The sequence below is a fragment of the Astyanax mexicanus genome, chromosome 11 (genome assembly GCF_023375975.1).
Source record: "Astyanax mexicanus isolate ESR-SI-001 chromosome 11, AstMex3_surface, whole genome shotgun sequence".
In the NCBI taxonomy this organism is placed as follows: domain Eukaryota; kingdom Metazoa; phylum Chordata; class Actinopteri; order Characiformes; family Acestrorhamphidae; genus Astyanax; species Astyanax mexicanus.
Window position 1 is genome coordinate 33,244,384 of NC_064418.1, and position 24,666 is coordinate 33,269,049.

General features: G+C 38.1%; 1 protein-coding gene across 1 annotated transcript in view; it reads left to right on the forward strand.

Moving 5' to 3' along the window:
• Positions 1 to 1,533: 1,533 nt before the first annotated feature.
• b3galt1b (UDP-Gal:betaGlcNAc beta 1,3-galactosyltransferase, polypeptide 1b) overlaps positions 1,534 to 24,666 on the forward strand; it is a 196,932-nt gene continuing 173,799 nt past the window's right edge. Inside the window, exon 1 of the mRNA XM_007257994.4 lies at positions 1,534 to 1,671. The gene's annotated coding sequence lies outside the window, so the exon portion shown is untranslated. The remainder of the gene's footprint in view (positions 1,672 to 24,666) is intronic.

Below are 24,666 nucleotides of genomic sequence, written 5' to 3' on the forward strand. Positions count from 1 at the left end.
CACGCTCTTGTCTTTGCTCTACTAGTGTTGGGAGCATTGCTGGTGATAAGGGGAGGGGTAATAAGTAAGTGGGTTGGGGGTTAATTTAAACTAAGCTATGTCAAATCCATGATGTTTTAAAAACAACTAGAACAAATCTCAAACAGGAAATCATTGGTAAAAGTCATTTTTTTGTGAAAAATTGATGCGAAAATGTAAAAGAAAACAGCATTCTTACATTTTTGGTAACAAGTTCTATGAATGTCATCTGTATTAAACTCATTTATAACTCAATCATAAACATGGCTATAAATAATTATATGAATGCATAACCCGTTATAGCTATATTTATTATGCATTATGATTTGTGATAATAATACATTATACGTTGTGCTTATAATATATATGTTAAAAAGTATAAATGTATCATTAATAATCTAGTCCCACAATGAAAGTCTGTCACTTTACTTGGAGCCCACAAATACCTGTTATAATACATTATGACTTTAACTTGCATTATATCCAAGACGAGTATAATTCATGAGAGGTTTAAAATAATTAGATTATTATTGAGGGTGTGTTTATAAGTTGGAAGTATTTAAGTCAAAATGCATTCTGGAAGCTGGGACTGAGTTTCTTGGTATTGACTTATCACATGTTATAAAAAAAGCTATTAATGCATTATGATCACAATTTATGATGCATAATAAACATGGCTATGATGGGTTATGCATTTTTTAAAATATGTATAGCCATGTATATAATAAAATGCATTATAATGCATTATAAGTATGTCGATAGAGTCTTAGAGATGACATTCCTACAAAGTGTTTTCCGAGGCTCTGAGTGGTCCAGCGGGCTAAGCGCTGCCACTGTGATCAGGAGATCGCTGGTTCGAATCCTGTCTATGTAGCTTGCCATCGGCTACCAGAGCCCTGAGGGAGCACAATTGGCCTTGCTCTCTCTGGGTGGGTAGGTAGATGGCGCTCTCTCCCACATCACTCCGCAGCAAAAGGCGCCTGTGAGCTGATGTATCGGAACAGAGTCGCTGCGTTTTCCTCTTAACACACTGATGATACTAAATCAGCAGCAGTTTGAAAAGAGGCAGCGTCTGACTTCACATGTATCAGAGGAGGCATGTGCTTGTCTTCACCCTCCTGGTGTTGTGGCATCATGTTGTTTGGCCATGTAAGTTGGGGGGGAAATTAAATAATATTATACAAAAAAAAGAAAGTGTTAGCCATTTTTTTCCATCAGTGGAGGTCTAAAAGGTATATGCATCCCATAACTGGGGTCTCTCTTTAACCCTGTATGCTCTCTCTCTTTCTCTCTCTCTCTCTCTCTCTCTCTCTCTCTCTCACACACACACACACACTTACACAGCTTAAGTTTCCACGAATTACTTCACAACGTCAATCTACCATGCTATGCAAAGTAGCCATGTTCTGGCGCCGCGGATTGGCTGTAGTCGGTTAAGGCGGGATTCTGATTGGCTTAGGGCGCGCTATCAGGATTCCTCGAGCGGGCTGTTGTGCTTCGAGCCCGACATGCTGAACGCAAATACACACACGCGCGCGCGCGAGCTGCCTCTCATCAGCACACACACACCCCGGAGCAGCGGCAGCGGCGGCGGTAGAGGAGGAGCAGCCGGCGGAATGTGGTGATGTGGGGATGCTGCTGGACTGTGTGCTGGTAAGAGATTTCTGTGGCTTTGACTCTGTTTGGTGTGGTGAACGGCTTCTGTCACCCAAACGACGCGCGCGCGCCGGTGTGAGAGAGAGACAGAGAGAGTCTGTACAGATGGTAGTTATAGGATAAGCTGCTGTAGTCTGTGACTGAGTGTGAGTGTATGAATGCGAGTGTGTGCCCGTGTGTGTGTTGGGGGTCAGGGTGACGGTCGCTTTGGTTTGGTGATAAATTATTGCGGTGTTTTAAAATATAAACACTCTCTCTCTTTTTTACGCTTTGAGGACTTTGGCAGTTTTACGCTGTTTACGTTGTTTGTTAGGTTAGTTAGGTTAGATAACCTGGTTAAAGCCAGCTTTGTTTTCTGGACACTGGACTGATTGGACTTGTACAGAGTGCATGTCTCGCACTTCACGGTCTGTAAGATAGCCTAGGCTAGCTAATTATTAATTCATTGTTATATAGTTACGTTATATCTGTCTGTTCACCTTTACATTTACGTCTACCTTTGTTTGTTGACGCTACCTAGTTATCCCAGCTGTCATTATAACACTGAATCAACGTTGATATGGCAACGTTGTTCCAACATCGTATGTTTAACCTTTATTAAGCCTTATAGCTCACATTCGGTATGCTCAAAATTGTAGTTATGCAAGTAGGAAAAAACCCGTATGCCATGAAGAAAAATGAAAAACAATATTTATTTTAATTCTCTTTCCTTCTCTAAATATCTAAATATCTCTGGAGAAAAAACAGTTTTTGAATCAGTTTATCTGTTTTTGCTGTTTATAGGCATATGTTTGAGTAAAAATTTTGTTTTATTCTATAAACTACGGACAACATTTCTCCCAAATTCCAAATAAAAATATTGTAATTAAGAACATTTATTTGAAGAAAATAAGAAGTGGCTGAAATAACAAAACAGATGCGAAGCTTCTCATAAAGTTTTAAGAGTTCAGAAATCAATTTTTGGTGGAATAACCCTGGTTTTTAGTCACAGTTTCCGTGCATCTTGGCATGTTCTTCTCCACCAGTCTTACACACTGCTTTTGGATAACTTTATGCCACTCCTGGTGCAGATGATTGAAGATTCAAGCAGTTCAGCTAAGTTTGATGGTTCATTATATTCCAGAGGTCTCTGAGAATTAGAAACTGTACAACTATAAACAAAAATGCAATTACTAAAATACTAAGTACAGCTAAAACTCGAAAATCCTATGGATAACAGAGTGCCAGCTAACAATAAACTTACTGTAGTAAAGCTACAGAGTATAAAGAATGTTACCCACCACTGATACTGGTAAACGTTTGACCTCAAAAACACTACAGTAAAACAAATAGAACATGAACATACCCACATGTATGATGAAGAATTGGGGCCAAATTAAAAAAGCAATTACTGTAAGTAGAAGTAAAACCACTTTTTTCATCCCTCTATCCAACCGTTTTTTTTAATTGTATGACGATGAAATGTAAAATGCTAATTTAAAAGGCAGAAGGTTGAGGACGTTATGTTGTTTCAACGTTGGAACAACAACAGATGTTATTTCAACCACATTTCAGCGCTGAAGGTCGGTTGTGTATTAGCTGGGTAGTTATAATTTTCTGAGCTGTTGTTATAAGCAGTCCGTCAAACTCCGCCAGCGGTATCGTTCCGTGTATAAGCAGCGCTCCTACAGCTAGTTAGTTAGCCTCTCTCAGTAACAGCGGTTATTAAGGGTATCTAACACTAACAGGAACAGCACTCCATCCACCTGCCCGGTGTTCGGTGAGTCCGTGTCGCGGGGGCTCCGTAAGGGGTAAGCTGAGCTATTTTCTGTCCGAATAGATATACCCGAGTAGGGTATGAAGCTGAGCCCAGCTAGAAGCGCGCGCTCATGCATGATATTGTACCGGAGCGCCGAGAATGAGACTTTGAGGATGTTCGCCTCTGTCTCTCCTTCCCCTCCTCTCACTCACTCCATCAGCCCGAGACACAGGACAGCTGCAGCTCATCTCACACTGTTAGCTCATCTTCACTACGATACGGACAGTCAGCCGAGAGAACCTTCAGCCGCGACCGACTGCGTGGCACAGCCGCTTTAGCCTCAAACGTCTCAGTCATTGATACAGGTCCGAGTTAGTTACCTCAGTCCTAACTCATTTATTCAGCTATAACTCTGTGATGTTTATCAATCAAATCAAATCAAATTGATTCATATAGCTCTTTTTTACAACTGATATCGTTTTAATTCGGCACCAATTCTTCAACATACCTGGGGGTATGTTTATGTTCTATTAGTTTTACTGTTGTCCCAGCTGGTATTTCAACCTTGAATAAACGTTGACTCAACGTTGATCAACGTATATGTTATGGTTGAATCAACGTTGATTTTGAAAAGTAAATCAACTTTGATATAGCATGTTGTTTCAACGTCAGATGTTCAACCTTCAATAAACCATAGCTTTCTTTATACTTATCTTTACTACAGTGATGTGAATTTATTGTAAACACCCTTAACCATAGAATTTTCTAGTTTCAGTGATTCAACCATAACATGAACGGTGATTTAACATTGATTCAATGTTGGATTTGGTGTTGATTTCGAAAAAGTAAATCGGTACCACTTTAAAATAAGACTACCTTTATAAAGGGTTTATAAATGGTTTACAATTAGTTTATTAATGGTTACTAATTAGGTTGTAAATGCCTTAAAATCATTAATAATCAGTTATAACACATACGTAGAAAGGGCAACAATGACCTGTTGTTTGCCAAATAGTGAACTCACAGCCATCTATATTGTTGCCCTTTCTACGTATGTGTTATAACTGATTATTAATGATTTGAACAATAAACTGACATCACTGTATTAAAGCTGAATATAAAGAATGCTACCCACCACTACCAATCTGATTCAACATCTGATCTCAAAAACACTAAAACCGTAAATCTATTAGAACATGAACATGATGTTCAATTAAAAAGCAGTTACTGCAAATAGAAGTAACACTGTTTCATTCCTCCATCCAACCTTTTTTTTTTGATGAAATGCTGATTCAAAAGGCAGGAGGTTGAGCACATTATGTTGATTTAACGTTAAAATTTCAACCTTAGCACAACTATTGAACATTAAATGTTGGTTCAACATTGAAACAACAACAGACATTACTTTAGTCATATTTCAAGCACATTTCAACATTGAAGGTCGGTTGTGTGCCAGCAGGGGGGTTTAAAAGAAAGTTATAAGAAATTATAAATTAAAGGGGAGAAATTACATTTAAATAATATGTAGGGGGGCACCCATCATCCTTGGGTCAGACAACTTCTAAATGAATGTTAAATAGTTATTATACATACACGTTATATGTAATTTTATAATACATTCAGGTGAATAGTCACACCAGCAATAGAAGCAGTTAGATAATTCCTAGTTAAAGATCATATAAACTTGGATGTAATCAGTTTTGGAAAGTGAGCAACTAGTCCGATACAGATGGTGCAAGCTGGAGGGGGAGCAGCTGATCTGTGGTGGGTGACGGGGAAGCCTGGTGTCCAGAAACTTCCGTCAGTCTGGCCAGACAGGTGACAGGAGGACCTGAGGGTGGAACATTCTTCAGCATCAGGCTGGGAAGGTAGGCAGTCAATAAAAAAAGGAAAGCAGAAAGATGGAACTGGTTTTGACTGGATTTATAAAGAACGGACAATATATTCTGCTAGTTTTACATTTCAGATACCAGCTGTGATTTAACTAGTTATAATATCAGATGTAAAGCTACTATGACATAACCAGAACAAAAACATCTTGTAATTGTATGTAATTGTGTTAGCTTTGATTTGCATTGGATATCACTCTCTCTAAATATTCTATATATATCTATCTATAATTATGTATTTTACTAATAAAATCTATACAGACCCATATAGCACAGACCTATATTGCAATTTGAGATACCTGCACTGTAATTCCGACTAGTACATATGCCTACATTTATTCTGGCTAGTGTAAATGATATTAGTAATAATAACATATAATATTTTTATAGACAGTTGTAACTACTCTGACCAGATGTTGTATTGTATTCTAAAACCAAGTGGATAGTTTATTTTATGAAGCTCTAACTGTGCCAATATAAGGACAATGTTGATGGATCATAAGAAAGGAAAAGCTTGAAATGCACAGATTTGGTGGCTCAGGTGAGAGAGCACGGATGGCAGGCACAGGTTAGACCGGTGGAGATAGGCGTTAGGGGATTTATAGCAAATCTACAGATCTGTAAAGCCATTATGACATTACCAGAAAAAAAAACGGATTGTAATTGTATGTAATTTTTTGTCATTTTGTGTTTTGTCATGATTATGCTACCATTAATTTATTGGTTTTGATTGATTTTTTCAATTAAATGTTTTGTCATATGAACAAGAATGTTGTTATCGCAAAAGTACCCTGAAATATCATGATATAATTTAAGGAACATATCTCCCACCCTTACTGCACTGTAATTCTGACTAGTACAAAGTCCAGGTCCACTTATACCTACATTATTTAACAGCTGATATCTGAAATTAGAGTCGCTAGTAGTTAAAATCTACGTTACAAAGATCTCAAATTAGGAAACTGAGATAGGAAGTATATTGCTGGTGTCATTTTAAGCTAAAACAATTTACCATATTGTACACAGTTAAGTCTGATTATTATTTTGGAAGACACACTGTTTGTTCTTTTTACTAGTTTGACTAATTGAGAGCACCAGCAGAGCATCTGACCTTCTTCTAGTCTACACCCTGCAATAACTTTAGTGAAAATCCTCTTAAATGGCTTTTAATTTGTTTTTAAAATGTTCGGTGAAATCGATGGTATTGATTTCCCCAAACGTGACTGTGTGTGTTGTAGTGTATGATGGTTGAACATTTAAGCCTTATTGATCTGTCAAATCCAGTTTGCCATTAAACAAGGCGGCCAGACAGACATGCATTACTGAATCAGGGCACAGGAGCACAGTGATTAGTGCATTATTCACAATAGGCAGGACAGTCCTATGATGTTTAGGGAGTAGCCCCAAATAAGACTAACTTCATTCAAATATTGGACATATCGTCCTAAGTTGAAAAATAATTATATTAATTTAAGAAAATATGTAAATTTATTAGTCAATTTGTAATCTTAATGACTGTTTCTCAAGATTTAAAATTTAATACTTCCAGCCATTTAGAAATTGGTCTTTTCTGATCTTGTCAGCAGTGAAATAACCAGAAACTCTGTATAGGCTTTAAACACAGCCTTTGATTTAGTCTTATAGTGACATATAAACCTGTGCTATTATGAATTATAGCAACTAATATGTCTAATGCTTTTTCTACACTCACAAAAATGGTACTGTGCATTACTGTGCTTTTTTTTCTACAACAGTGAAACCCCTTTTAGTGCTACAAAGATACATTTTAAAAGGCACCATATGTACCTATGTATGTCTGTAACTGAGTTTTCATTGATGCAAAGAACCCTTCACCAGTAAAGGCATCCAAACATTTCTTTGAATTGTCATGATTCTATATAAAACTATTGCCTTTACTATAGAAATGCGGAATAAAATGCTTTAAAGATTTATATATTACATGTTTTTAACATCATTTGCAGTCGGTATAGCTTTTGACTTTATTGATTAACATTTTTATGTAATTACAGACATTTCTCAGTTGACATTGCTGGCCCCAGCAAGACCTTTAAGATCAATTTTATGGGACTGTCAATAGATTTGAAACAGAAACCTAATAAGAAACACAGGCCACAGCATTGAGGACCTACACTGAGAAAATACACACTATATACTCTTTCACAACATTTAATAGAAGTTATATTGTACTAGAAGAGTATGGTATTGTACTGTGATACATTTTGTTATTTTGATACCCAATAGGCTTTTTATCTAATCATGGAAATCATTAGTGCTTAACAAAACAACTGAATATTTGTAAATAGTACTGGGGAGATTCCCAAAAGCATCTTAGCACTAAAATGACTCAAGTGAACATTACACCAAATACTGTCTTTTAGACTACAAGTTAAGAAGATCTTGATGCTTTTGTGAAACTGGACTCTTTTTAGGATGAAGTGCAGCATTTTGTGAACTAAAATTACAAAAAAAGTATGGATGAGTTTTTGAAGACCATTGTTTAAGAATCTGACACTATTGTATTGTATTGTGAAAATCTTATTATTTTATTATTTTGAATGTGAACTAATGTTTTCTTTCTTATATCACACATCACTATATTGTGCTTTCTTGTAGTAAAAAATTTGAACAGTCCCAAATAAGAACTGCTGAACGGTAAAGACAGTCAACTTTAAATGGAACGCTTGTGCCACTTTGGCTCTGGCAATTTTGCACATACATCATATTAGGGTTTCAAATAACTGATTGTTTTGGTAGATGACTGATGTGTTGATTATTTTTCAGATTAGTTGATTAGTCCTCCATCTCTGATTCCTGTGGGTACAGCTCCTGTTCCCCTCTTGCTTTAAAACAATAGAAACAGCTAAACATTGAATTTACTTACTATTTCCTCTTTGTTTTTTTGGGACATAAATGCCCTTTATTTGAGTGTGAACTGAGTGAGCAGCCATTATTCCTCTCCCATTGCGTTTTTGTTCCCAGCACGTTGTGTAGTGCATTTACAAATGAGTGATTAATCAACACTGAAATTTGGAGTTAAATTTGTTGATTATGAAGACTAATCATTGCAGGCCTTCTTCATACTTGTTCTGTGAGTACAATATAATTTATTTTGTTCATATTCCATTTTTCATGTTTTATGTTTTAAACAGTAGATTTAGTCAAATAGTAGCTGCATTGTTATAACATTCATTTATATAAAGGATACTGTATAAAAAACATATAAAGGTGAGCTCTGGGAGACAGTGTTTTTGTATCTGAGCACTGGTCATGGAGAGACAGTAAGAACTGACCTTGGGGAGACAGTGTTTTTGTAACTGAGCACTGGTCATGCAGAGACAGTAAGAACTGGGCTCTGGGAGAGAGTGTTTTTGTATCTGAGCACTGGTCATGGAGAGACAGTAAGAACTGGGCTTGGGGAGACAGTGTTTTTGTAACTGAGCACTGGTCATGCAGAGACAGTAAGAACTGGGCTCTGGGAGAGAGTGTTTTTGTATCTGAGCACTGGTCATGGAGGGACAGTAAGAACTGAGCTCTGGGACACAGTGTTTTTGTATCTGAGCACTGGTCATGAAGAGACAGTAAGAACTGAGCTCTGGGACACAGTGTTGTTGTATCTGAGCACTGGTCATGGAGGGACAGTAAGAACTGAGCTCTGGGACACAGTGTTTTTGTATCTGAGCACTGGTCATGGAGGGACAGTAAGAGCTGGGCTTGGGGAGACAGTGCTTTTGTAACTGAGCACTGGTCATGGAGGGACAGTAAGAGAGCTGAGCTTGGGGAGATGGTGTTTTTGTATCTGAGCACTGGTCATGGAGGGACAGTAAGAGCTGGGCTTGGGGAGACAGTGTTTTTGTATCTGAGCACTGGTCATGGAGGGACAGTAAGAACTGGGCTTGGGGAGATGATGTTTTTGTATCTGAGCACTGGTCATGGAGGGACAGTAAGAACTGGGCTTGGGGAGACAGTGTTTTTGTATCTGAGCACTGGTCATGGAGGGACAGTAAGAGAGCTGGGCTTGGGGAGATGATGTTTTTGTATCTGAGCACTGGTCATGGAGGGACAGTAAGAACTGGGCTTGGGGAGACAGTGTTTTTGTATCTGAGCACTGGTCATGGAGGGACAGTAAGAGAGCTGGGCTTGGGGAGATGGTGTTTTTGTATCTGAGCACTGGTCATGGAGGGACAGTAAGAGCTGGGCTTGGGGAGACAGTGTTTTTGTATCTGAGCACTGGTCATGGAGGGACAGTAAGAACTGGGCTTGGGGAGATGATGTTTTTGTATCTGAGCACTGGTCATGGAGGGACAGTAAGAACTGGGCTTGGGGAGACAGTGTTTTTGTATCTGAGCACTGGTCATGGAGGGACAGTAAGAACTGGGCTTGGGGAGATGATGTTTTTGTATCTGAGCACTGGTCATGGAGGGACAGTAAGAACTGGGCTTGGGGAGACAGTGTTTTTGTATCTGAGCACTGGTCATGGAGGGACAGTAAGAGAGCTGGGCTTGGGGAGATGGTGTTTCTCCTGTCGCCCCTCGACTGAGTTTCGCTACAGGTAAACTCAGTAGAAGGGTGTCTGTAAACTGTGTTATAGATGTCTGAGACAGAGAGATTTCAGGATGTTTTTTTCCTTTTCCCCGGTGGTTCAGAAAGGTGTGAGTCTTCTGTGTTGTTGTGAAGAGTGGGGTCTTGCTCACTCTTCACTTTTGCCAGGGCTTATTTGAAATCCATTACGAGTTGCGCTGATGCATTGAAATTTGCCTTTGTGACCTAGGCATTTGAAGCACATTTCCTTGGTGAAGAAAGGCTGGTAGCTTTTAAGACAGTTCTTTAAAAACTTCTCCCAGAGGCCAATTTTTCATCTTTTTTCTAAGGTCCCCTGTGTTTGGAGCTTGTCTGTTCCGCATCCGAGTTCTGTATCCTTAATGTTTAGCAGACTTTTTATCTATAGATTAAAAGGACTGTTTTTTTTCAATAGTAGATTGCCTTTTAGGGCTGTGTTTTGGCAATTCAGTATGTTATGAGATGACATATTGTCATATATTGATCATAAAAAATTAGTAAACCTTTTTACGCCATCAGAACAGTAAGATCTGCTATCTGATAATTGCTGTCTAGTAGTAGATTTTGTGTTTAAACACAACACAACACAGTGTTTACTGATTAGTTCAGTGGTTAGAGCACTGTCTTATAAACATCATGGTTATGGGTTTGATACTGGGTTTGGCAAGCTGCTACTGTTGGTTCCCTGAGCTCTGGGCTGCTACCCACTGGTAGGTGTGTGTTCACTGCATAGATAAGTATTCAGTGGAGGCCACATTTTATCTGTGCCAAGCATAGTCTCGGCGATGCTGTGTTCTTTAACTTAATCAAATAACTTAAATATGATCTGACTAGCTGATTTTATTGATACATTCAGCTGTTTCTATTCCATAAACATTTTTTTTCAGGCATGCATACTAGGAGTGTGCCATATCATATTGTACGCAATAATATCGCCAACATTTGTGAATATTGTGAAAGCAAAAGAAAAATTCACACTGTTCTCATTTCCTATTATATATCTAATAGAGACAGATTATATCTGTCCAGTATCATTTATTTTTCTTTAATCCTGGATATATGGAGATATTTGGAGAGCATTATTAGTATCATGACATTCTGGATCATCTGGAGTATCTGGATTATTGACTGGCTAAAAAATATGATAAAAGTTTTGTATTTTTTTAATATCTCAGTTAGGGGTGTGCCATATCATATCATATGCAATAATAAAATAAAATTAAAATTTTGTTTTGGTATTGTATTCTTTTTTCTTTTAATTCAATGTTTTGATATATCGCCAAGAGTATCGTTATCATAAAAATACCATTAAATATTTTATTATTTTAGGGCCATATCTCCCACCCCTGATGCATACCAAAATTCACAATAAAATTCTTAGTTCTGTTTCTGGTGAATAAGAAATAGGTAGCAAGTTCATTGAAATATACAGTGCTATACATCTAATGTATAGCAAAGTTATATATCAGCTAGTTAAATTTTGTATGTTAATATAATCCCTTTAGCTTTGGTGTGATCTGTCTGAGCTGTTCTTACAATATACACAGAGAAGTACACTAACTCTCACACTCTCTCACACACACACACGCAGGTAGAAGGGAATGGACATCACTTTTTAATTACCGTTCCCAGCCCGGGTTCTTGACATTGACGTATTGATTGGATCTTGGAAATGCTTCAATAAAAGCCAGGGTTAATTGATTCTTCTGCATTGACATGCAGCGACATTACGCCACACCACGAGGCCGGTAGGAGCATGCTGCCTATATTGACGTGTGAAATTAATTCAGAGCATGAGCAAGGAATGTTTTTCAGTAGTTGAGCTCGCCACGCTGCCAAGTGGAGCCGCTTCCACCGTTCTCCGGGTTCTCTGCGAGCGAGATCGTTTGAACAGTCACGTGCCTGTCCTAACATCTGAAATGTGTCTGTGCCGGAGCGGGAGAGAATCGATGCAGCTACTTTTAGGACGTTATACTTCACAGTCAAACACTCAGGCCACTCTATCCTTGTTATGGGCCCTTGTGTTTTGAACTCTTTCTCCAGCGGGTTAAATCAGCTCATTACTGTTAGCCGTCCTTAATTTGTGCAGTGTTCACCAGTCCTGGAGGATATTACTGTCTCCTTTTTTTCTAAAGGTATACTCAAGGGAAATCTTGTGCAGCAGTAAAAGGGGCTGTTAAACAAAGGGCGGGAGATAATGATCATCTTTCTGACTTCTAAAACTTAGTCCTAATGATGTGCAAATAGAACAGAAGGTACCTCTGCTGCCACTGCTTCTGCTCTGTGCATCAAACTCTTGCCTATGGAAAAAGAAAAGGTCCTAGAATCTCTGTCAACTGGTTATTGCTGTATTTCGAAGAGGTTTTGGGATATTGAACTTTATTCCTCAGAAGAAGAAGAAAGTAATAAATTGGGATTTGGAGACAATATTGTTGCTTATTTGTTTTATAACATGAAGCCAGAGCATTCCGGGGGCTCCGTTGGGCTCCATTAAGCCACTCTTTTGTGCTCCCCTCTGGGCGGAGACGTGTATTTAAAGTGTATTTCTAAAGCGAGGGTTATAATTGGGTTTTATTGAAAGACTTTGCTGGTTGTCCGAGCCCACTGGCATGGCCATTGTGGAATTTAATGTTGTATGGGTTGCTGGTCAACTGAATCAGAGAATGATGGCAGGAATAATTGTGTCTCGCCTATTCAAGCTACTCCAGTTCTCACTAACCCAGACTGCCCTGAATGAAAGCTAGCGTACATGTGATTGTGAGAAAGCTTTGTTACTATGCACGGACTACAGTCAAATCAGAATATGTGCGTGTGTGTGTGTGGCTTTTTCTTCTCCTTGTTTCTCGTGCCGCTTTCACTAAGTAAAGCTCTTATCCAAGGCAAAGGATTACATTTTGCCCATTTATGTAAATGGATATTCAGTGGTGCAATTCAGATTAAGTGCCTGGCTTGCTGAAGGGCACATCAATAAAATTTCACAGCTGGGATTTGAACCAGTAACCCCCTTCATTCATGCCTAGCCGAGTGCCACCTTAACAGAATTCTTGGTTCCTCCAAATTCCACACTAAATGCACCAAATGCATGCAGGTGGCCTGTGTAATATCGCAGCAACTTCTTGGAGAACAGCTCGGTAGCTTTTCCTCTAAACTGTGGATATAAATCTTATATCAGCAAATAAACAGTGAAATAATGTATAAATATCAACAGATGTTTGATGATGTATTTATTTTATTTCAGAGGAGCAGAAGGTTTAGGCAGAGCTGGCCTCCTGTACTAAAATATTTGCATTTATTCATTTTACTGGATTTTGTCCTCCTCTATAAATAAACACTGTATCTTTAATGTTAATCCAGGTGTTTTTACATTTCATACATATTTATGTATCTGCATAAATGTTTATGTATCAGCAGATGCACACGAAAAATAATGGATATTGGCATCAGCCCAGCAATCTCACAGTGGTGCCTGAACCATAATAAGGAAGCAGCTTAAACAGTTAAGAGTAATCATATGATTCTTATTTAAAATTATTTAGTAGATCTATATATAGCACTAAGAAAACATGATGATGTCAGAAATATAATGATTTACTGAACTGTTGTTATAAAATAATAATTTCAGTATTTCCTCAAGACCTCGAAAAGTAAGGCATAACATGTTTCACATCGCTCACAAATTTGACAAATCTACTGTTGTGCAAAATAATGAAAAAAAAAACAAAACCAAAAATAATATATGCAAAGTGGTTCAGAGGTCTAAAGGTCTGCCACTATGATCGAGAGATCGCTGGTTTGAATCCCAGTCATGTAGTTTGCCATCAGCTGCCGGAGCCCTGAGAGAGCCCAATTGGGTAGATGGCGCTCTTTCCGCTCATCACTCTTAGGGTTATGTTAATCATGTCTGTGAGCTTATGTATCGGAACTGATTCGCTGCGCTTTCCTCCGAGCTTGCTGGCTACTTGGCAAGTTCGAAAAGAGGCTGACTTTTCATGTATCGGAGAAGGCATGTCTTCACTCTCCTTGTGTTTGAGATATACAGCTAAATAGCAGCTGAATGGGTGGGAAAATTTGGCCTAGCTAAATTGAATTAGAACAAGTAGTTGTACGTAATAATAAGGATAAGAATAAAAACAATACAATAAAAATGGCCTTATCTTATTACTGCTCTCAAACTATTAAAAAAAACTTTAAAACAAGCTTTTAAACAATTAAATTGCGACAAACAAAACAATAAACAGAGATATGCCACTGAAACATTGGTTGTCCTTTTTTCTTGAGGTATAATCTGTAGGGAAATCTTTTTTGTTAGCTGAGCGGTAGGGCTACAGTATAACATCTGTAAACTCGAGGCCATTTTCTTGATGCAGAAAATATGTTATTACGCATATTGTATGGTTAATAGTTTGGAACACACAAAATGCATTATTACCACCACTGTGAAATATTATTGCTTTTATTATTTATAGTTTCTTTCTGTGCACTGCTCTCAGTCCATTTATACAGCACTAGTTATCCTCTCTTTTTGTAATGATACATGCAGTTGGTTTTACTGTGCTGACGATTCACCTGATCCGCTCAGGAAAGCATGTCAGGATGTAATTTGCCCCAATAACGATAAAACCTCCTTCAGTTGCCCATCTTATACTTTTACTGTACCCATAGCTTAAATTTCTCTACAGACTCCTTTCATGTGCTTGACTGCTGCTGCTGCTTTCCTCCTCACCCCTGTTGCCATCAGCTCAGTCAGAGCTTGCCTTCTTCTGCCTGTCATATTACCTGCTGCTAGAGCTGCATGTGTGTGCCTTGAAAGCAGCCATACGCAACCGACCATGTCAGACTAGTGCAAAACCATACAGCGAATATCCCACTTCCTCAGCCAGTGAGGCGATTCCACAGAGAAGAGGCCTACCGAGCTGCAGTCTCAACAGTGTCGAGTGGAGACGGGCGTCCTGCATGTCCGTGTGGGTGTGCTGTTAAATATCGATGCTGTGTGTGGCATCAGCTCCACGGAGCGTTTTCTCCCTCTGGTGAGGAGAAGGGGGAGGCGAGGTGAGGAAGTTTATTTAAAAAGCGTTCCTCGGAGACGCTAGAACAAAGAGCAGACCACTGCGGCGCTCCCAGACAGAACGCCGTGTCGCCGTTCTCTGGTGTGGCAGTAGGGAGTAATGCTGCCTCTGATCAAAAGTGATATTCCAGCTCAGTATTGCTGCAGGTGGAAGCAGCCTGGCGCGCTACAGCTTTTCTGCTGTCAGTGATTTAGTGAGTCAGCACACTAAGTGTGACAAGTGACTTATTTGTTCTTTAACTAATGTGAGCCCTCGAAATATATTCCAGCATGTCGCCCCTGAAATATCGATACTTGGAAGATGAAATTGCATTAAAAAACAAACACGAGTTAAATGATGTTGAGTCTGTGATTTCTTAATACGATCACGGGCGCATTGTTTGTGGTTATTGTTTTGTAATCACAGAAAGATCAAACGATCAAACTGTATTACCTGTGCTCTCGCAGTAGTATAAGACTCCTGGGGTCTTCTATCTGATTTGATCATATTGGCAAACCCCCTTCATATGACGGCCAATTTTGCAACGTGTCTTCTGTGACAGTGAGATTTTGTTAGGCGTTTTAATAATCTGTGTATTTGTGTGTGCAATTGTGTAGATATGCATAGTACTGTAGGAACTGCATTCAGAACATATCCACAATATGTCATTATCTGTTATCTGTTGAGTGCTCGCTAAACATGGTGAACAGCTAATAGGCTACAGTATACACTCCGAGCATGCAGAGCAGTTTATTAGGAAGACTGAGCGTCTATTCATTCATGCAGTTATCTAATACGCTAATCGGGTGGCAGCAGTGTAGTGCATGTGGTCAGATGCAGATATGAGCCAGCAGTTTAAGATAACACAGAATGGTTCACAGAATGAAAAAAAAAAACGTGATCCAAGTGATTATGAGTGTGGCATGATTATTGGTGCCAATTGTTGGTGCTAAAGTGTTTTTTTTTCTCTTTTTATCTCTTGGCATTTTCATCACAACAGTTTCTCAGACTCAGAATGAGGCAATAAAGATAAGAAAAAAAACAGCCACCAGAGACAGTTGTGACAGTTGACCAGAAAGCTATGATAGTAGAAGAATGATGGGTTCCATTTCTATCAGCCAAGAACAGAAAGCTAAGGCTACAGTGAGAACAGGCTCACTCAAATTTGAGAGTTGCTTAAACTTGTCAATATTTATTTTTTTTATCCTGGTCGTCCTTGCTTGATTCTGGTCGTACTTTCGCTACTGTTCATATTCATATTGTGTAATCTCAAAAAAAAAAAAATACTACCCTTTTATATTTATGTCACTCCATGCTGTCTAAGAAAAAAGCTGCGTGTGACGTTTATTAAAATATTTATTTATTAATTGTGATCATGGTAAAATATTTAGTTAATCATAATATTGATTTGAGATTGTTGAGATCATTAAGATCTCCCAGTGCTAGTTGAAGACCAGATAAGCAATGAAGTCCACAGATGGCAAGTTCAGCTTCAACTGCTTCAGCTTCAACAGTGATAGTGTAAAAAATGTTTTTTTTTGTGTACTCTGGGCCAATTAATTGTCACTTAAATGCTACAGCATTTTTTGATGTTTGTTGCTGACCATATGCACGCCCTTGTATCCCCAATTTAACACATTTCATCTTCTAACAGCTACTTCCAGCAGGATAATGCACCGTGTCACAAAGCAAAAATACGTGAGTTCAGTGTTCTTGAGTGGTTTTTACTAGTCAGCAGATGTGAATCCACTACAGTACAGCACCTTTGAGATGTGGTGGAACAGGAGATTCACAGCATGAAAGTGCAACTGAAACCTGCAACAATCGCATGATACAATAATGTCTACATGCAGCATGAATCGGAATTTCAAAGGATTGTTTGCCGCACCTTGTGAAACCCAAGCTGTGAAGAATTGAGGCTGTTTTAAAAGCAAAAGGAGCCCCTACCCAATATTAGAATACGGTTCTTAATAAATCGCTCAGTGAGAGTCTGTGGATCGCATTTCCTGAGCTTATTGTAACACAAGATTCTTTCCATCATTTCAATTTCATGGATACATACCTGAAAAAAACGAATACGGGGAAGCCAGTCCAGGCAAATTTACCTCATCTGTGAAAAGTTTTGCTCTTGATGAGCTCAATCTTAGGTTGGGAGTCTCGCTGTGCAGTGTTCACAGAGCGGAAACTGCGTTAATTTTTTATTCAAACAAACCACAGACGAAAATAATTTAATGCTTGCTTTAAATGATTCATTGCTCGCTCTCGGAAACGTTAAAGACTTGCTAAATGAAATTGGTTTTGACATAATCTGATTCATACCCAATAAAACTAGGCTTTCTTATCTTTAAATTCGAGTAAAATCAGGTGGAGGAGTATCAGGTGAAACCTGTTTCTTTATGCACTGGAACATTTCTTTTGTAACATTTATAGTACACAAAAACCATAAAGGCCATATGTTAAAGATATGTGAGTGTGAAAAACATTTAAACCTTATTCTGCCCCACCCATATTCATAAATAATTATCGTGACAGGCCTATGTGATGCCCTCTTACTGAGCATATTATATACACTACTTTTGTATGCTTATTATTTATGTTTTTATTATTTATTTTGCCTTTTGTGTAAGAATTCAATCTGAAGCAGCTACTGCTTTGGACACTAATCATAAAGAAGGTAGCTATTCTAAACACAACACAAAAAGACTGGAGTGGAGATTGGAGTGTTGTGGGACATCCGTATGCCACCTCTTACCATTTTGCTGAGGGGAAGTTCTTATCAAGCGGGAGTGAAGTAGATCTGTTGGGTGCTTGTGAGATTGTCAGGTAAGACGCTAGCCAAGGAGCTAACCTAAGAGCCTCTTAAGCACCAGAGCCTCATAACCAAGCCATTTCACTGTGCATGGCTGTTCTGGTGTTGGTTTACCCTCCACAAAATCATAAAAGCAGATGAATGTTTTTTTGGTGGATGTTTAGTGCTTCTAGTGCCTTCAACACACAGATCCTCTTATTTAGAAAGCAGTGGATATGCTAGTGCATTAAAATAAATAGAATAACATTGAAAAGTTACTTTATTTTAGTTATTCAGTACAAAAAGTAATACTCAAACAATTTATAGATGTGTTACTCACAGAGTGACATTTTAAACGTTTATTTCTTTTACTGTTGATGATTATGGCTTACACCCAGTGACAACTCAAGACTTTTGCTGGTGTTGGTTTTAAACTATACATTTTCTGAGACACTGATTTTTTGGTTTTAATTAGGTGTAAACCATAATCATCACATTTTGAACTGAATTACGAAAATAAAGTAACTTTTTAGTGATATTCAAATTTTCTGATCTGCACTAGTATGTTATATGGTGCCCCAAGACATCTATTTATGTTATATTTAAAACACTGTTGTGTGCAAAGTTCTTCTCTCCGTTCAGTTATTGTAATGCTAGGTCTTTTACTATAGTATTTTTTAACTATATACAATGAGTATAGTATAGTAATGCAATTAATGCAGTTACACCCTTTTAAAGAGCAATGAATATATATATATTGTGGTAGGCCCTGGGGTTAGGGGCATGACCACTGTGACCCGGAAGGAGGAAGCGCACAGATAACACAGACACGGGGAGTAAATGAACTCAAAAAGTACCTTTATTCGGCTTTTAAACGCCCTCCACCACACCCAAAATAACTTAAATAAACATACTCAGCCCAAAGGGGCTCTAGAGTTCAGTAGTCTCTTTTTGTAGTTGTTTTTAAGGTCCGTGCAGCCTCAGCCCTCAGCTCCCCAGTCAAGAGTTCCCCCTCCAGTGAGCTGAGGCTGAGTTTTATACCTGTCCCAGCGGCTGCTTAATCAGTCCTGAATGCACACCGGCTGGGACAGACATGGCTGTGAGTTCCGGCGTGGGGCGGACCCACGGTTCCCCCGCCTCCTCACGCCACAATATATATATATATATATATTTATAAATTGTAATAATTTATAAATATAATTAATTGACAGAGTCATGTGACTCCCTCTAACTAAGCATATTATAGTATTGTGGTTGTAATCTATATCAACTCTATTTTTAGCTGTCGCAACAATAGTTTTAATGCAAGATACATTAAGAGGCTCCACATTGTCGTGGAAAATAAAGTGCATAAAATTGTACAAAATTCTGCACACACGCGTCTCAAAAATGCAACTTTTTAGAATTAAAAACTTAGCATTCATTATCTGCAATTCTTAAACAATCCTCTGTAACAATAGTTTTTGTGTGTAGGCGTAGGCGTAGATGATTTAGAAGGTGGGTCCTGGATGCCTGGGCGTCTGGCGTAGCTGTTGAGTGGACTGAAGGTGACACTCTTTAGCAGATACAGGAAGTCAGTGGTAATGCAGTGTGAAGGAGGAGCAGCTGAGGGTTAGAGGATTCACACTTATCCAGCGTAGTTGCGCGTTTTTATCCAAGATGAAATTTGAAGGAGGGTCAGAGTCGGAGTTGCTATGGCAGCAGCTGCGACAAAAAAACCCCAGAAAGATGCCAGACGCCTCTCTTTAAACGGCTTCACTAAGACTGCGTGACGTTTTAAAATCTGCGTTCATTTTTAATTCATGATTCAATTAATCGCTCGCTCTCAAGTCTCTTCAGAAAGCTGTGTTTCCATATTAATTGGACTTGATTTGAATGACATTAACATGTAGGGTGCTTTAATGAATATAAATGCTTTTAACATCACATGCTTGGTGGACTGACATAATGTTTTAGTCAGTATGTTAAAGATACTTGTATTACACTTGCTGATGGAAACTCTTTGCTGGAAAGCTTGTTACTGATTTGCCTGAAGGGGTTATTGAAGTACCTGACAAGCTTCAGTTCTGTGGTCTTCTCTCATTACTAGTTACAGGCTCAAATAGAAATGGTATCTTTATAGAGCATGTGCAAAAAAATCCGTTTGCTCAGACTCAAAAGTAATTGGACAATTGATTGCAAAGCATTTGCATGGCCAGGTGTGGTTTGCTCCCTTATTTGATGACAAATTAAGAAAATAAATGGTGTGGACTTGATTCTATGGCTGGACATACGCATGCTGTTTGGCAATGTGTTCCTGTAGACAACCGGCTGCATTATGAACGCAACTGTTCACAAGCTTGTCCACGTGCTACGCATGCTACCGGAGCCTTTCACTTAAAAGTAGACCAGAGAACACTGATCAGAGGAGGACTTATTTCTTGCCAGCTGTTGTGATGAGCATATGTGTCCCAATCATACAGATGTATGTAAATGCAGAAACTTCAAACAGCCTTTCTTCAAAAACTTGTGCCTGCGCTGCCCATAACATTATTGTGTACAGCACCTTGCATAAGCATTGCAGTGATTTCTAGACATTATGCACAACCAATGCACTAAATGGACCAAGCATACATGAGGCACCCATCATGCGCATGTTAAAAACCTGCAGTTAACATTAAATATGTCTCTTGCTTTAGAGTTGAATTTTCATTTTGTATCCTCTTAGGGGATCTTTAAATATCTTTTTCAAAGAGATGATAATGCAGGTGGAGAAGGTCATTATCAGACTAAAAAATCCAAGCATGTGTGTTTGATATATCCCTTGAATAATATCACAGTACATCAGGGTATTTTTGCAATAAAATAAAAAACATTTTGTTTAGAAACAAAAAATCTATAAATGTCTTTTTCATAAAAAGTAACTTACCAAGATTATTATTTTTGAATAAAATAATGTAACAAAAATAAAGGTATGTATTAATAAAAATCTGCAGCATATTTAGTTGTGCATATAAACTGCCTTCAAACTAAAGTAAATAGATTAAATGTAACACATTGAAGGCAGGATGCAAATGCAGATCTAGTTCATTTTTTCATAACTCAAATAATAAACAAAGAACAAACACTAGGGCAGTAAAACAAACACTGCACTATAAAACAAAGGATTAACCATAAGGCTAATAAACAAACAAAGGAAAATAAGCAAACAAAGAAACATGAACTAAAGAAAAAACAACAACAACTAAACTTACAAAAAACAGCAGAATAGAGGATTAAACAAAGAGAAATCAAACAAAAGACTGCATCTTCTAAGACAGGGTACAAATACAGAGGTTAGAGCTCATATAAAGACAGAGGGTCAAACACAAAAAGCACGGCAGAGAACAAAGAAGCACATGGGGTATTTATGCATAGACACAGACAAGGGACACATGTGAAAGTAACAAGAGGGCGGGATTACAGATGACAGGGCGTGGCTAAGACGGAGACAAGACCAAAAACAAAACAGCCATGTGAAGCAAATAGAGCGCATGGGGAGGTGAATAAAATGAGAACAGAGAACAGAAGCAGGAAGTACCAAAAAAAGAAAATCTCAAGACAGACACAAGCTAAGGTGTGACAGTAAATAGCAAAACAAATACAAAATAGACTTCTTTCAAGTTTTTTGTATTCTGTTGTTAAATCCCACTGTTATTATAGCATAACTCAGATTTAATCAACATGATTAAACATTTATCAGTCATTATTCACAAAAAAAAGTGATTTAACCCCTTAACAAGACTTTGCCCTTTTATTGCTACAAGTGAAGGTGATACAAAACTGTTTTATATGCAGTAAAATAAACTAGTTACATTATTACAACTTTGAGGGCTTTAAGAGATTCCTATAAGACATTTGGAGAAGATGCCTGTTCACTCTTTACTCTATTTAGTTAACGATTTCATTTCCGATTAAGTTTCAAGAGGAATGTACCACACATTCTTACATTTGAAAATAGACATAGGAAAATTGATAGGAAAAATATTGATTTTAAAATGTTTAGTTCAGCTATTCATTATATGTTGACAGTTGCAGATTTATTTTCTATTAAATATTTTCTATGAAAATTACAATTAGGATTTTTAATAATGTTTTTATCAAGCATGAAACATTTATATGTAATGCTTGGAAAGAAATCCTTAAGATATGAGCATAATATATGTAATATCAGACAAACTGCCCTAAAATGTTGAAAAAATGCTGGCCAGTTAAAGGGTTAAACAATCACAATATATTGCATTGCTTACAATATCTTAATATATCGTAAGCCCTATATCATGATACGTATCGTATGGCTAAGTTCTTGCCAATACACATCCCTACTGTCCGAATAATAATAGACCTGGCTGTATGCAGTATGAGTACTAAATAAATGGCTTGGGTACAGTTCTTTCGGTGCTAAAGTCTATGATGTATAAATCTCATAAAATAAAATATCAATATACGCTAAATAGACGGTAAGCTCTAACACGTCCATCTCTCACACAAGAAATGGCATAGTTATGAACTATATATTGCTTTAGTATTAGGAAGGATGGCTTTATATGTTTTGGTTTGATGCTGTGGTCAACAAATCAATGAACCACATTCAGGTTTATGGTTGCGTCCAGCCAGTCACTATAAATACAGTCAGTAAAACAATAGAGACATTTTATTGTCATTGATTAAGGGTTGCTCAGAATAGCACTCTAGTATTGTGCTGCACACACACACACAAACACACACAGACACACACAGCAGGGGTAGGAATTCAAATGAAATGACCCTAAAAGCGATCCATGCAGAACGCTTCCTGACTCTAGAGTTCTGGTTTTATTTTATTCACTTATTGGTTGTTTCCAGCGCTCCAATATCTCATCACCAGGGGAAGGCACAATCAATGTTCTTGGAGATGCAGGAGGCAGCCTGCTTAAGAGATGGAAAACAAATTCTGTGCCAGGTTCAGTCTTCATAACTGACACTTCCCTGCTCTGATATTGAGCACTGCAATTTATTAGCGGTGAGAGCCAGAGTGCTCTTAGAATAAAGGCAATAACTCATAGAGTTCTGAAACCAGCCAGCCAGGGAACGTGCCCCAGCTCCTGAATTTTATGTGTGGCATTCTGTCTAACCTTATTTGTCCTTCTTATTTTATATTCTGATCCTCAGCTCTTTATCGAGCTCGTTCTTTTTTTCTCTGCCATTTAGTGGCAGATTTCTTAAGGAGAAATTAGCAATTACATCAGAACTCCAGACAATACACCTCAAACACGGGTGTTCTTTGCGCTGCATGCTGATAAGCTGCTGTTGTGGGAAGCAGGCCTTACTGGCATTATTGATAAAAGGGGATTAGACCCTTAGTGTTGAAGTCAGTTGAAGTCTGTGCACATTTTTTAAAGAATTTTCCCTCCATCATGGGACATGTTTCTGAGAGAAACACTGTACTGGACTGGTCTCTGAGCTAATGGAACGTTTGGACTCAGTGATAGGTGGCCTTAGAAGTAGGGCTGCACAATCTATATATTATATATACAACAGGATGTGCAATGTCACACAAATAAACATGTTATGTTACAGTTCGCTTAGTACAAAAGGAAAACTTGCTCTGTTCTTGTTACTTAAATAAAGACAAACCTTACAACCTTATGTACAGCTCCTATTTTAACTCGACAAACTCCCCAAACTGAACAGCAGTCTGCCTGAGCCCCACACACTAAAACTTTCAAAATTAAAGTCTCTCTTTGGAATTAAGGAGCAGCTAATACAACAACATACTTTACAGCTAAACATCGCTGTGTTTTACTCCCAGCTTTAATACATGTAGTGTATTATTAATATCATGACATGTTGGATCATTGACTTCTGAAATGTCAGAAAATGCCTGAATTTTAATACTGCAATATACAGCTCTTAAATAAATTAATTTGAGAGACCACTTCAGTTTCTGAATCAGTTTCTCTGATTTTGCTATTTATTGTAAAATCAATTTATTGTTTTATTCTATAAACTACGGACAACATTTCTCCCAAATTCCAAATAAAAATATTGTCATTGAGAGCATGTATTTGCAAAAAATGAGAAATGGCTGAAATAACGAAAGATGCAGAGCTTTCAGACCTCAAATAATGCAAAGAAAACAAGTTCATATTCATAAAGTTCTAAGAGTTCAGAAATCAATATTTGATGAAATAACCCTGGTTTTTAATCACAGTTTTCATGCTCATCTTGGCATGCTCTCCTCCACCAGTCTTACACACTGCTTTTGGATAACTTTATGCCACTCCTGATGCAAAAATTCAAGCAGTTCAGTTTGGTTTGATGGCTTGTGATCATCCATCTTCCTCTTGATTATATTCCAGAGGTTTTCAATTTTTTTTTCAGAGCTGTACATATATTCCAGGGAAAAAAAAATCCTATATTAGATTCCAATATTGCACAGCCCTAATTAAAAGGTATAAACGCTGGGTGATTGCCATAAATTACATTACATTACATTACATTTCATTTGGCAGACGATTTTGTCCAAAGCGACTTACAATAATGAAGTACAAAAGTAATAGGAATTTAGATAACCCATTTTTAGATAGGGCTTAAAGGAGGTCGAAGGGAAATAAAGGGATAGAGAAGTGAAGGAGGGGAAGAAGGAAATGGGGTTAGAAGTAGTTAGTGTGTTAGAGGTGTTAGGAGAGTAAGTGCTCTTTGAAGAGCTCTGTCTTCAGGAGTCTCTTAAAGATAGCGAGAGATTCTCCTGATCTGGTAGTGGAAGGTAGTTTGTTCCACCATTGGGGAACTCTGTATGAGAACAGTCTGGATTGTTTTGTGTGAATGTTTGTTTGGTAAAGCGAGGCGACGTTCATTGGAGGAGCGCAGCGGCCGGGAGGTAGCGTAAGCCTTCAGGAGTGATCAGTGCAGGTAGGAAGGAGCTGTTCTGTCATCACCTTGTAGGCGATTGTA